A 13938-nucleotide genomic window follows, 5' to 3' on the forward strand; every position below is an offset into this window, starting at 1 on the left:
AAAGTCTTTTTTTTTTCAGAAGGAAGCCAACATGGTGATCATTATGGCATCAATTGAAGACTTTTGCTATTCTGATTCCCTTCTCTTTTTTCCATCTTCGGTATGATTTCTTAAAAACCTTTCTCCCTCTTTTTCGACTTTGTCCTAAATACATTTTAATATTTACATGAGGATTAAGCATTTTTTCACTTTTTGATATCCATTCTTCAAAGGATGATGAACAGCTATGATTTCAATAAAACTGTGTCCAATCTACCTTGATACCTAAATAATGCCAAAGAATTTACAAAACATAAGCTCTTAACAGGTTTCACTGAGATTTGAACTCAGATCGCTGGATTCAGAGTCCAGAGTGCTAACCATTACACCATGGAACCTGCATGCCTTTTGAGTCTAAGAATGACTAAAAAAAAAAAAAAAAAAAAAAGAGTCCCTTTCTTGCCCCTTAAGAGAGGGCGTTATACTATTCCTGATATTTCAGCCAATATTCTTACCCTCCAGAAGCACAATCAGGATAAAAGCATATGCAGAAATTTTTGGCCAAGTACACACGCTCTCACACAGACACAGAAAAATCAGAAAAGAAACCGATGATGCTATAGCATTGTCACTTAAGTATTTTGTTAGGCAATTGTCAGCTGTTTCAGTCTTTTAGAGAAGCAAGTTGACCTGGGAGAATTGCTGGCATCTTCTAAAGAAAGGTAAGAAAACCCTCACACAGATTCTCCTGCATATCGCATTGTCAAGGTAACAGAAGTATATCAGTTCATAGCATTCATAGGTTGATCAGCTCATGTTTTGTGTCTATATATGTTCACATTTGTTTTTTGAACTTCGTTAATGAGGTTTCCTATAACTGCCAGATCCTTTTATATATGGGGAAAAAGTAGGAAAAGCTTCATGTGCTGATTCTCATAATGTAAACCTCCTACGTAGAGGGTCTGACTGGAACATGCAACATTATTCAATATTGAGGCTATTCTCCATGCAAAGCCCCTAAAGGCTTCTGATATAAAACATTGCTGTTTAAGTTCTGGATTCATGACAGACTTACTCTGAAAGAAAGTGGAAAGAACAATATGCCATGGAACATTTTTTTCTGCATTTCAGTAGTAATGTGGTCACTTTTGCAGTTGCATCTTAGAATCTGGATTTTTGTGGGAAGTGTCGCCTCTCTTCTCAAAATTTTATTTCATCCTGGTACATACTCAACACAAGGTTTGGACTATTCATTTTTCTGTTCATGTACCAAGGTATGTTTAACTGCTTTGGTTTACTGTGTGGCAACACATGATACTTGCAGTCTGAAGATTCCAGGATCTGAAAAACTCTGTACTAACGCCATTAAGATTTACTTCTAGGGAAATATGTCTGTCTTCTATGGAAATTAGCCACAGGTGATGTAATCGTGGCCGAGTGGTTAAGGCGATGGACTCGAAATCCATTGGGGTTTCCCCGCACAGGTTCGAATCCTGTCGATTACGCTGGTGCTATTTTAAAATCTTTCCTGCACTCCAAGACATATGTCTTTAAAGCGGACACCTTGTATTGTTGCAGCCAGTGTATCTGATCTAGTGCCTTCCAGGAATCAGTCATTTCTACTTTTCAATTGGATCTTGGCTTATCTATTTCATTTGTTTTGAATTATTAAAACTAGCTTACTCTCTTTGTATTTTCCTCTTCTGGCAATGGTCTCACTATACAACCTGGATGCTGACAGTCTAGAATTTAGAGAGGTATACAAATGTTAGGGTATTGAGGGACATTGCGATAAGATATATCAGATCCATCGCGTGCATAAAAGTCTTTTTTTTTTCAGAAGGAAGCCAACATGGTGATCATTATGGCATCAATTGAAGACTTTTGCTATTCTGATTCCCTTCTCTTTTTCCATCTTCGGTATGATTTCTTAAAAATCTTTCTCCCTCTTTTTCGACTTTGTCCTAAATACATTTTAATATTTACATGAGGATTAAGCATTTTTTCACTTTTTGTTATCCATTCTTCAAAGGATGATGAACAGCTATGATGTCAATAAAACTGTGTCCAATCTACCTTGATACCTAAATAATGCCAAAGAATTTACAAAACATAAGCTCTTAACAGGTTCCACTGAGATTTGAACTCAGATCGCTGGATTCAGAGTCCAGAGTGCTAACCATTACACCATGGAACCAGCATGCCTTTTGAGTCTAAGAATGACTAAAAAAAAAAAAAAAAAAAAAAAAAAAAAGAGTCCCTTTCTTGCCCCTTAAGAGAGGGCGTTATACTATTCCTGATATTTCAGCCAATATTCTTAACCTCCAGAAGCACAATCAGGATAAAAGCATATGCAGAAATTTTTGGCCAAGTACACACGCTCTCACACAGACACAGAAAAATCAGAAAAGAAACCGATGATGCTATAGCATTGTCACTTAAGTATTTTGTTAGGCAATTGTCAGCTGTTTCAGTCTTTTAGAGAAGCAAGTTGACCTGGGAGAATTGCTGGCATCTTCTAAAGAAAGGTAAGAAAACCCCTCACACAGATTCTCCTGCATATCGCATTGTCAAGGTAACAGAAGTATATCAGTTCATAGCATTCATAGGTTGATCAGCTCATGTTTTGTGTCTATATATGTTCACATTTGTTTTTTGAACTTCGTTAATGAGGTTTCCCTATAACTGCCAGATCCTTTTATATATGGGGAAAAAGTAGGAAAAGCTTCATGTGCTGATTCTCATAATGTAAACCTCCTACGTAGAGGGTCTGACTGGAACATGCAACATTATTCAATATTGAGGCTATTCTCCATGCAAAGCCCCTAAAGGCTTCTGATATAAAACATTGCTGTTTAAGTTCTGGATTCATGACAGACTTACTCTGAAAGAAAGTGGAAAGAACAATATGCCATGGAACATTTTTTCTGCATTTCAGTAGTAATGTGGTCACTTTTGCAGTTGCATCTTAGAATCTGGATTTTTGTGGGAAGTGTCGCCTCTCTTCTCAAAATTTTATTTCATCCTGGTACATACTCAACACAAGGTTTGGACTATTCATTTTTCTGTTCATGTACCAAGGTATGTTTAACTGCTTTGGTTTACTGTGTGGCAACACATGATACTTGCAGTCTGAAGATTCCAGGATCTGAAAAACTCTGTACTAACGCCATTAAGATTTACTTCTAGGGAAATATGTCTGTCTTCTATGGAAATTAGCCACAGGTGATGTAATCGTGGCCGAGTGGTTAAGGCGATGGACTCGAAATCCATTGGGGTTTCCCCGCACAGGTTCGAATCCTGTCGATTACGCTGGTGCTATTTTAAAATCTTTCCTGCACTCCAAGACATATGTCTTTAAAGCGGACACCTTGTATTGTTGCAGCCAGTGTATCTGATCTAGTGCCTTCCAGGAATCAGTCATTTCTACTTTTCAATTGGATCTTGGCTTATCTATTTCATTTGTTTTGAATTATTAAAACTAGCTTACTCTCTTTGTATTTTCCTCTTCTGGCAATGGTCTCACTATACAACCTGGATGCTGACAGTCTAGAATTTAGAGAGGTATACAAATGTTAGGGTATTGAGGGACATTGCGATAAGATATATCAGATCCATCGCGTGCATAAAAGTCTTTTTTTTTTCAGAAGGAAGCCAACATGGTGATCATTATGGCATCAATTGAAGACTTTTGCTATTCTGATTCCCTTCTCTTTTTCCATCTTCGGTATGATTTCTTAAAAATCTTTCTCCCTCTTTTTCGACTTTGTCCTAAATACATTTTAATATTTACATGAGGATTAAGCATTTTTTCACTTTTTGTTATCCATTCTTCAAAGGATGATGAACAGCTATGATGTCAATAAAACTGTGTCCAATCTACCTTGATACCTAAATAATGCCAAAGAATTTACAAAACATAAGCTCTTAACAGGTTCCACTGAGATTTGAACTCAGATCGCTGGATTCAGAGTCCAGAGTGCTAACCATTACACCATGGAACCAGCATGCCTTTTGAGTCTAAGAATGACTAAAAAAAAAAAAAAAAAAAAAAGAGTCCCTTTCTTGCCCCTTAAGAGAGGGCGTTATACTATTCCTGATATTTCAGCCAATATTCTTAACCTCCAGAAGCACAATCAGGATAAAAGCATATGCAGAAATTTTTGGCCAAGTACACACGCTCTCACACAGACACAGAAAAATCAGAAAAGAAACCGATGATGCTATAGCATTGTCACTTAAGTATTTTGTTAGGCAATTGTCAGCTGTTTCAGTCTTTTAGAGAAGCAAGTTGACCTGGGAGAATTGCTGGCATCTTCTAAAGAAAGGTAAGAAAACCCTCACACAGATTCTCCTGCATATCGCATTGTCAAGGTAACAGAAGTATATCAGTTCATAGCATTCATAGGTTGATCAGCTCATGTTTTGTGTCTATATATGTTCACATTTGTTTTTTGAACTTCGTTAATGAGGTTTCCTATAACTGCCAGATCCTTTTATATATGGGGAAAAAGTAGGAAAAGCTTCATGTGCTGATTCTCATAATGTAAACCTCCTACGTAGAGGGTCTGACTGGAACATGCAACATTATTCAATATTGAGGCTATTCTCCATGCAAAGCCCCTAAAGGCTTCTGATATAAAACATTGCTGTTTAAGTTCTGGATTCATGACAGACTTACTCTGAAAGAAAGTGGAAAGAACAATATGCCATGGAACATTTTTTTCTGCATTTCAGTAGTAATGTGGTCACTTTTGCAGTTGCATCTTAGAATCTGGATTTTTGTGGGAAGTGTCGCCTCTCTTCTCAAAATTTTATTTCATCCTGGTACATACTCAACACAAGGTTTGGACTATTCATTTTTCTGTTCATGTACCAAGGTATGTTTAACTGCTTTGGTTTACTGTGTGGCAACACATGATACTTGCAGTCTGAAGATTCCAGGATCTGAAAAACTCTGTACTAACGCCATTAAGATTTACTTCTAGGGAAATATGTCTGTCTTCTATGGAAATTAGCCACAGGTGATGTAATCGTGGCCGAGTGGTTAAGGCGATGGACTCGAAATCCATTGGGGTTTCCCCGCACAGGTTCGAATCCTGTCGATTACGCTGGTGCTATTTTAAAATCTTTCCTGCACTCCAAGACATATGTCTTTAAAGCGGACACCTTGTATTGTTGCAGCCAGTGTATCTGATCTAGTGCCTTCCAGGAATCAGTCATTTCTACTTTTCAATTGGATCTTGGCTTATCTATTTCATTTGTTTTGAATTATTAAAACTAGCTTACTCTCTTTGTATTTTCCTCTTCTGGCAATGGTCTCACTATACAACCTGGATGCTGACAGTCTAGAATTTAGAGAGGTATACAAATGTTAGGGTATTGAGGGACATTGCGATAAGATATATCAGATCCATCGCGTGCATAAAAGTCTTTTTTTTTTCAGAAGGAAGCCAACATGGTGATCATTATGGCATCAATTGAAGACTTTTGCTATTCTGATTCCCTTCTCTTTTTCCATCTTCGGTATGATTTCTTAAAAATCTTTCTCCCTCTTTTTCGACTTTGTCCTAAATACATTTTAATATTTACATGAGGATTAAGCATTTTTTCACTTTTTGTTATCCATTCTTCAAAGGATGATGAACAGCTATGATGTCAATAAAACTGTGTCCAATCTACCTTGATACCTAAATAATGCCAAAGAATTTACAAAACATAAGCTCTTAACAGGTTCCACTGAGATTTGAACTCAGATCGCTGGATTCAGAGTCCAGAGTGCTAACCATTACACCATGGAACCAGCATGCCTTTTGAGTCTAAGAATGACTAAAAAAAAAAAAAAAAAAAAAGAGTCCCTTTCTTGCCCCTTAAGAGAGGGCGTTATACTATTCCTGATATTTCAGCCAATATTCTTACCCTCCAGAAGCACAATCAGGATAAAAGCATATGCAGAAATTTTTGGCCAAGTACACACGCTCTCACACAGACACAGAAAAATCAGAAAAGAAACCGATGATGCTATAGCATTGTCACTTAAGTATTTTGTTAGGCAATTGTCAGCTGTTTCAGTCTTTTAGAGAAGCAAGTTGACCTGGGAGAATTGCTGGCATCTTCTAAAGAAAGGTAAGAAAACCCTCACACAGATTCTCCTGCATATCGCATTGTCAAGGTAACAGAAGTATATCAGTTCATAGCATTCATAGGTTGATCAGCTCATGTTTTGTGTCTATATATGTTCACATTTGTTTTTTGAACTTCGTTAATGAGGTTTCCTATAACTGCCAGATCCTTTTATATATGGGGAAAAAGTAGGAAAAGCTTCATGTGCTGATTCTCATAATGTAAACCTCCTACGTAGAGGGTCTGACTGGAACATGCAACATTATTCAATATTGAGGCTATTCTCCATGCAAAGCCCCTAAAGGCTTCTGATATAAAACATTGCTGTTTAAGTTCTGGATTCATGACAGACTTACTCTGAAAGAAAGTGGAAAGAACAATATGCCATGGAACATTTTTTTCTGCATTTCAGTAGTAATGTGGTCACTTTTGCAGTTGCATCTTAGAATCTGGATTTTTGTGGGAAGTGTCGCCTCTCTTCTCAAAATTTTATTTCATCCTGGTACATACTCAACACAAGGTTTGGACTATTCATTTTTCTGTTCATGTACCAAGGTATGTTTAACTGCTTTGGTTTACTGTGTGGCAACACATGATACTTGCAGTCTGAAGATTCCAGGATCTGAAAAACTCTGTACTAACGCCATTAAGATTTACTTCTAGGGAAATATGTCTGTCTTCTATGGAAATTAGCCACAGGTGATGTAATCGTGGCGAGTGGTTAAGGCGATGGACTCGAAATCCATTGGGGTTTCCCCGCACAGGTTCGAATCCTGTCGATTACGCTGGTGCTATTTTAAAATCTTTCCTGCACTCCAAGACATATGTCTTTAAAGCGGACACCTTGTATTGTTGCAGCCAGTGTATCTGATCTAGTGCCTTCCAGGAATCAGTCATTTCTACTTTTCAATTGGATCTTGGCTTATCTATTTCATTTGTTTTGAATTATTAAAACTAGCTTACTCTCTTTGTATTTTCCTCTTCTGGCAATGGTCTCACTATACAACCTGGATGCTGACAGTCTAGAATTTAGAGAGGTATACAAATGTTAGGGTATTGAGGGACATTGCGATAAGATATATCAGATCCATCGCGTGCATAAAAGTCTTTTTTTTTTCAGAAGGAAGCCAACATGGTGATCATTATGGCATCAATTGAAGACTTTTGCTATTCTGATTCCCTTCTCTTTTTCCATCTTCGGTATGATTTCTTAAAAATCTTTCTCCCTCTTTTTCGACTTTGTCCTAAATACATTTTAATATTTACATGAGGATTAAGCATTTTTTCACTTTTTGATATCCATTCTTCAAAGGATGATGAACAGCTATGATTTCAATAAAACTGTGTCCAATCTACCTTGATACCTAAATAATGCCAAAGAATTTACAAAACATAAGCTCTTAACAGGTTTCACTGAGATTTGAACTCAGATCGCTGGATTCAGAGTCCAGAGTGCTAACCATTACACCATGGAACCTGCATGCCTTTTGAGTCTAAGAATGACTAAAAAAAAAAAAAAAAAAAAAAGAGTCCCTTTCTTGCCCCTTAAGAGAGGGCGTTATACTATTCCTGATATTTCAGCCAATATTCTTACCCTCCAGAAGCACAATCAGGATAAAAGCATATGCAGAAATTTTTGGCCAAGTACACACGCTCTCACACAGACACAGAAAAATCAGAAAAGAAACCGATGATGCTATAGCATTGTCACTTAAGTATTTTGTTAGGCAATTGTCAGCTGTTTCAGTCTTTTAGAGAAGCAAGTTGACCTGGGAGAATTGCTGGCATCTTCTAAAGAAAGGTAAGAAAACCCCTCACACAGATTCTCCTGCATATCGCATTGTCAAGGTAACAGAAGTATATCAGTTCATAGCATTCATAGGTTGATCAGCTCATGTTTTGTGTCTATATATGTTCACATTTGTTTTTTGAACTTCGTTAATGAGGTTTCCCTATAACTGCCAGATCCTTTTATATATGGGGAAAAAGTAGGAAAAGCTTCATGTGCTGATTCTCATAATGTAAACCTCCTACGTAGAGGGTCTGACTGGAACATGCAACATTATTCAATATTGAGGCTATTCTCCATGCAAAGCCCCTAAAGGCTTCTGATATAAAACATTGCTGTTTAAGTTCTGGATTCATGACAGACTTACTCTGAAAGAAAGTGGAAAGAACAATATGCCATGGAACATTTTTTCTGCATTTCAGTAGTAATGTGGTCACTTTTGCAGTTGCATCTTAGAATCTGGATTTTTGTGGGAAGTGTCGCCTCTCTTCTCAAAATTTTATTTCATCCTGGTACATACTCAACACAAGGTTTGGACTATTCATTTTTCTGTTCATGTACCAAGGTATGTTTAACTGCTTTGGTTTACTGTGTGGCAACACATGATACTTGCAGTCTGAAGATTCCAGGATCTGAAAAACTCTGTACTAACGCCATTAAGATTTACTTCTAGGGAAATATGTCTGTCTTCTATGGAAATTAGCCACAGGTGATGTAATCGTGGCCGAGTGGTTAAGGCGATGGACTCGAAATCCATTGGGGTTTCCCCGCACAGGTTCGAATCCTGTCGATTACGCTGGTGCTATTTTAAAATCTTTCCTGCACTCCAAGACATATGTCTTTAAAGCGGACACCTTGTATTGTTGCAGCCAGTGTATCTGATCTAGTGCCTTCCAGGAATCAGTCATTTCTACTTTTCAATTGGATCTTGGCTTATCTATTTCATTTGTTTTGAATTATTAAAACTAGCTTACTCTCTTTGTATTTTCCTCTTCTGGCAATGGTCTCACTATACAACCTGGATGCTGACAGTCTAGAATTTAGAGAGGTATACAAATGTTAGGGTATTGAGGGACATTGCGATAAGATATATCAGATCCATCGCGTGCATAAAAGTCTTTTTTTTTTCAGAAGGAAGCCAACATGGTGATCATTATGGCATCAATTGAAGACTTTTGCTATTCTGATTCCCTTCTCTTTTTCCATCTTCGGTATGATTTCTTAAAAATCTTTCTCCCTCTTTTTCGACTTTGTCCTAAATACATTTTAATATTTACATGAGGATTAAGCATTTTTTCACTTTTTGTTATCCATTCTTCAAAGGATGATGAACAGCTATGATGTCAATAAAACTGTGTCCAATCTACCTTGATACCTAAATAATGCCAAAGAATTTACAAAACATAAGCTCTTAACAGGTTCCACTGAGATTTGAACTCAGATCGCTGGATTCAGAGTCCAGAGTGCTAACCATTACACCATGGAACCAGCATGCCTTTTGAGTCTAAGAATGACTAAAAAAAAAAAAAAAAAAAAAGAGTCCCTTTCTTGCCCCTTAAGAGAGGGCGTTATACTATTCCTGATATTTCAGCCAATATTCTTACCCTCCAGAAGCACAATCAGGATAAAAGCATATGCAGAAATTTTTGGCCAAGTACACACGCTCTCACACAGACACAGAAAAATCAGAAAAGAAACCGATGATGCTATAGCATTGTCACTTAAGTATTTTGTTAGGCAATTGTCAGCTGTTTCAGTCTTTTAGAGAAGCAAGTTGACCTGGGAGAATTGCTGGCATCTTCTAAAGAAAGGTAAGAAAACCCTCACACAGATTCTCCTGCATATCGCATTGTCAAGGTAACAGAAGTATATCAGTTCATAGCATTCATAGGTTGATCAGCTCATGTTTTGTGTCTATATATGTTCACATTTGTTTTTTGAACTTCGTTAATGAGGTTTCCTATAACTGCCAGATCCTTTTATATATGGGGAAAAAGTAGGAAAAGCTTCATGTGCTGATTCTCATAATGTAAACCTCCTACGTAGAGGGTCTGACTGGAACATGCAACATTATTCAATATTGAGGCTATTCTCCATGCAAAGCCCCTAAAGGCTTCTGATATAAAACATTGCTGTTTAAGTTCTGGATTCATGACAGACTTACTCTGAAAGAAAGTGGAAAGAACAATATGCCATGGAACATTTTTTTCTGCATTTCAGTAGTAATGTGGTCACTTTTGCAGTTGCATCTTAGAATCTGGATTTTTGTGGGAAGTGTCGCCTCTCTTCTCAAAATTTTATTTCATCCTGGTACATACTCAACACAAGGTTTGGACTATTCATTTTTCTGTTCATGTACCAAGGTATGTTTAACTGCTTTGGTTTACTGTGTGGCAACACATGATACTTGCAGTCTGAAGATTCCAGGATCTGAAAAACTCTGTACTAACGCCATTAAGATTTACTTCTAGGGAAATATGTCTGTCTTCTATGGAAATTAGCCACAGGTGATGTAATCGTGGCCGAGTGGTTAAGGCGATGGACTCGAAATCCATTGGGGTTTCCCCGCACAGGTTCGAATCCTGTCGATTACGCTGGTGCTATTTTAAAATCTTTCCTGCACTCCAAGACATATGTCTTTAAAGCGGACACCTTGTATTGTTGCAGCCAGTGTATCTGATCTAGTGCCTTCCAGGAATCAGTCATTTCTACTTTTCAATTGGATCTTGGCTTATCTATTTCATTTGTTTTGAATTATTAAAACTAGCTTACTCTCTTTGTATTTTCCTCTTCTGGCAATGGTCTCACTATACAACCTGGATGCTGACAGTCTAGAATTTAGAGAGGTATACAAATGTTAGGGTATTGAGGGACATTGCGATAAGATATATCAGATCCATCGCGTGCATAAAAGTCTTTTTTTTTTCAGAAGGAAGCCAACATGGTGATCATTATGGCATCAATTGAAGACTTTTGCTATTCTGATTCCCTTCTCTTTTTCCATCTTCGGTATGATTTCTTAAAAATCTTTCTCCCTCTTTTTCGACTTTGTCCTAAATACATTTTAATATTTACATGAGGATTAAGCATTTTTTCACTTTTTGTTATCCATTCTTCAAAGGATGATGAACAGCTATGATGTCAATAAAACTGTGTCCAATCTACCTTGATACCTAAATAATGCCAAAGAATTTACAAAACATAAGCTCTTAACAGGTTCCACTGAGATTTGAACTCAGATCGCTGGATTCAGAGTCCAGAGTGCTAACCATTACACCATGGAACCAGCATGCCTTTTGAGTCTAAGAATGACTAAAAAAAAAAAAAAAAAAAAAGAGTCCCTTTCTTGCCCCTTAAGAGAGGGCGTTATACTATTCCTGATATTTCAGCCAATATTCTTACCCTCCAGAAGCACAATCAGGATAAAAGCATATGCAGAAATTTTTGGCCAAGTACACACGCTCTCACACAGACACAGAAAAATCAGAAAAGAAACCGATGATGCTATAGCATTGTCACTTAAGTATTTTGTTAGGCAATTGTCAGCTGTTTCAGTCTTTTAGAGAAGCAAGTTGACCTGGGAGAATTGCTGGCATCTTCTAAAGAAAGGTAAGAAAACCCCTCACACAGATTCTCCTGCATATCGCATTGTCAAGGTAACAGAAGTATATCAGTTCATAGCATTCATAGGTTGATCAGCTCATGTTTTGTGTCTATATATGTTCACATTTGTTTTTTGAACTTCGTTAATGAGGTTTCCCTATAACTGCCAGATCCTTTTATATATGGGGAAAAAGTAGGAAAAGCTTCATGTGCTGATTCTCATAATGTAAACCTCCTACGTAGAGGGTCTGACTGGAACATGCAACATTATTCAATATTGAGGCTATTCTCCATGCAAAGCCCCTAAAGGCTTCTGATATAAAACATTGCTGTTTAAGTTCTGGATTCATGACAGACTTACTCTGAAAGAAAGTGGAAAGAACAATATGCCATGGAACATTTTTTCTGCATTTCAGTAGTAATGTGGTCACTTTTGCAGTTGCATCTTAGAATCTGGATTTTTGTGGGAAGTGTCGCCTCTCTTCTCAAAATTTTATTTCATCCTGGTACATACTCAACACAAGGTTTGGACTATTCATTTTTCTGTTCATGTACCAAGGTATGTTTAACTGCTTTGGTTTACTGTGTGGCAACACATGATACTTGCAGTCTGAAGATTCCAGGATCTGAAAAACTCTGTACTAACGCCATTAAGATTTACTTCTAGGGAAATATGTCTGTCTTCTATGGAAATTAGCCACAGGTGATGTAATCGTGGCCGAGTGGTTAAGGCGATGGACTCGAAATCCATTGGGGTTTCCCCGCACAGGTTCGAATCCTGTCGATTACGCTGGTGCTATTTTAAAATCTTTCCTGCACTCCAAGACATATGTCTTTAAAGCGGACACCTTGTATTGTTGCAGCCAGTGTATCTGATCTAGTGCCTTCCAGGAATCAGTCATTTCTACTTTTCAATTGGATCTTGGCTTATCTATTTCATTTGTTTTGAATTATTAAAACTAGCTTACTCTCTTTGTATTTTCCTCTTCTGGCAATGGTCTCACTATACAACCTGGATGCTGACAGTCTAGAATTTAGAGAGGTATACAAATGTTAGGGTATTGAGGGACATTGCGATAAGATATATCAGATCCATCGCGTGCATAAAAGTCTTTTTTTTTTCAGAAGGAAGCCAACATGGTGATCATTATGGCATCAATTGAAGACTTTTGCTATTCTGATTCCCTTCTCTTTTTCCATCTTCGGTATGATTTCTTAAAAATCTTTCTCCCTCTTTTTCGACTTTGTCCTAAATACATTTTAATATTTACATGAGGATTAAGCATTTTTTCACTTTTTGATATCCATTCTTCAAAGGATGATGAACAGCTATGATTTCAATAAAACTGTGTCCAATCTACCTTGATACCTAAATAATGCCAAAGAATTTACAAAACATAAGCTCTTAACAGGTTTCACTGAGATTTGAACTCAGATCGCTGGATTCAGAGTCCAGAGTGCTAACCATTACACCATGGAACCTGCATGCCTTTTGAGTCTAAGAATGACTAAAAAAAAAAAAAAAAAAAAAAGAGTCCCTTTCTTGCCCCTTAAGAGAGGGCGTTATACTATTCCTGATATTTCAGCCAATATTCTTACCCTCCAGAAGCACAATCAGGATAAAAGCATATGCAGAAATTTTTGGCCAAGTACACACGCTCTCACACAGACACAGAAAAATCAGAAAAGAAACCGATGATGCTATAGCATTGTCACTTAAGTATTTTGTTAGGCAATTGTCAGCTGTTTCAGTCTTTTAGAGAAGCAAGTTGACCTGGGAGAATTGCTGGCATCTTCTAAAGAAAGGTAAGAAAACCCCTCACACAGATTCTCCTGCATATCGCATTGTCAAGGTAACAGAAGTATATCAGTTCATAGCATTCATAGGTTGATCAGCTCATGTTTTGTGTCTATATATGTTCACATTTGTTTTTTGAACTTCGTTAATGAGGTTTCCCTATAACTGCCAGATCCTTTTATATATGGGGAAAAAGTAGGAAAAGCTTCATGTGCTGATTCTCATAATGTAAACCTCCTACGTAGAGGGTCTGACTGGAACATGCAACATTATTCAATATTGAGGCTATTCTCCATGCAAAGCCCCTAAAGGCTTCTGATATAAAACATTGCTGTTTAAGTTCTGGATTCATGACAGACTTACTCTGAAAGAAAGTGGAAAGAACAATATGCCATGGAACATTTTTTTCTGCATTTCAGTAGTAATGTGGTCACTTTTGCAGTTGCATCTTAGAATCTGGATTTTTGTGGGAAGTGTCGCCTCTCTTCTCAAAATTTTATTTCATCCTGGTACATACTCAACACAAGGTTTGGACTATTCATTTTTCTGTTCATGTACCAAGGTATGTTTAACTGCTTTGGTTTACTGTGTGGCAACACATGATACTTGCAGTCTGAAGATTCCAGGATCTGAAAAACTCTGTACT

General features: G+C 37.3%; 15 non-coding genes across 15 annotated transcripts; 7 read left to right on the forward strand and 8 right to left on the reverse strand.

The window, feature by feature from the left end:
• Nucleotides 1-305: 305 nt before the first annotated feature.
• Nucleotides 306-377, reverse strand: TRNAQ-CUG. Its single transcript has one exon. It is a non-coding gene; the product is annotated as a tRNA-Gln (tRNA).
• A 1025-nt stretch (nucleotides 378-1402) lies between these two features.
• Nucleotides 1403-1484, forward strand: TRNAS-CGA. The gene has a single exon. It is a non-coding gene; the product is annotated as a tRNA-Ser (tRNA).
• A 620-nt stretch (nucleotides 1485-2104) lies between these two features.
• On the reverse strand, nucleotides 2105-2176 carry TRNAQ-CUG. Its single transcript has one exon. It is a non-coding gene; the product is annotated as a tRNA-Gln (tRNA).
• A 1033-nt stretch (nucleotides 2177-3209) lies between these two features.
• Nucleotides 3210-3291, forward strand: TRNAS-CGA. Its single transcript has one exon. It is a non-coding gene; the product is annotated as a tRNA-Ser (tRNA).
• Nucleotides 3292-3911: 620 nt separating this feature from the next.
• TRNAQ-CUG lies at nucleotides 3912-3983 on the reverse strand. Its single transcript has one exon. It is a non-coding gene; the product is annotated as a tRNA-Gln (tRNA).
• Nucleotides 3984-5008: 1025 nt separating this feature from the next.
• Nucleotides 5009-5090, forward strand: TRNAS-CGA. Its single transcript has one exon. It is a non-coding gene; the product is annotated as a tRNA-Ser (tRNA).
• Nucleotides 5091-5710: 620 nt separating this feature from the next.
• TRNAQ-CUG lies at nucleotides 5711-5782 on the reverse strand. Its single transcript has one exon. It is a non-coding gene; the product is annotated as a tRNA-Gln (tRNA).
• A 1024-nt stretch (nucleotides 5783-6806) lies between these two features.
• Nucleotides 6807-6887, forward strand: TRNAS-CGA. Its single transcript has one exon. It is a non-coding gene; the product is annotated as a tRNA-Ser (tRNA).
• A 620-nt stretch (nucleotides 6888-7507) lies between these two features.
• Nucleotides 7508-7579, reverse strand: TRNAQ-CUG. The gene has a single exon. It is a non-coding gene; the product is annotated as a tRNA-Gln (tRNA).
• A 1026-nt stretch (nucleotides 7580-8605) lies between these two features.
• Nucleotides 8606-8687, forward strand: TRNAS-CGA. The gene has a single exon. It is a non-coding gene; the product is annotated as a tRNA-Ser (tRNA).
• Nucleotides 8688-9307: 620 nt separating this feature from the next.
• TRNAQ-CUG lies at nucleotides 9308-9379 on the reverse strand. The gene has a single exon. It is a non-coding gene; the product is annotated as a tRNA-Gln (tRNA).
• A 1024-nt stretch (nucleotides 9380-10403) lies between these two features.
• On the forward strand, nucleotides 10404-10485 carry TRNAS-CGA. Its single transcript has one exon. It is a non-coding gene; the product is annotated as a tRNA-Ser (tRNA).
• Nucleotides 10486-11105: 620 nt separating this feature from the next.
• TRNAQ-CUG lies at nucleotides 11106-11177 on the reverse strand. Its single transcript has one exon. It is a non-coding gene; the product is annotated as a tRNA-Gln (tRNA).
• A 1025-nt stretch (nucleotides 11178-12202) lies between these two features.
• TRNAS-CGA lies at nucleotides 12203-12284 on the forward strand. Its single transcript has one exon. It is a non-coding gene; the product is annotated as a tRNA-Ser (tRNA).
• A 620-nt stretch (nucleotides 12285-12904) lies between these two features.
• Nucleotides 12905-12976, reverse strand: TRNAQ-CUG. The gene has a single exon. It is a non-coding gene; the product is annotated as a tRNA-Gln (tRNA).
• Nucleotides 12977-13938: the final 962 nt, after the last annotated feature.

This window comes from Protopterus annectens, unplaced genomic scaffold, assembly GCF_019279795.1.
Source record: "Protopterus annectens isolate FY-2018-M unplaced genomic scaffold, PAN1.0 ctg69320_obj.part0, whole genome shotgun sequence".
Classification (NCBI taxonomy): domain Eukaryota; kingdom Metazoa; phylum Chordata; order Ceratodontiformes; family Protopteridae; genus Protopterus; species Protopterus annectens.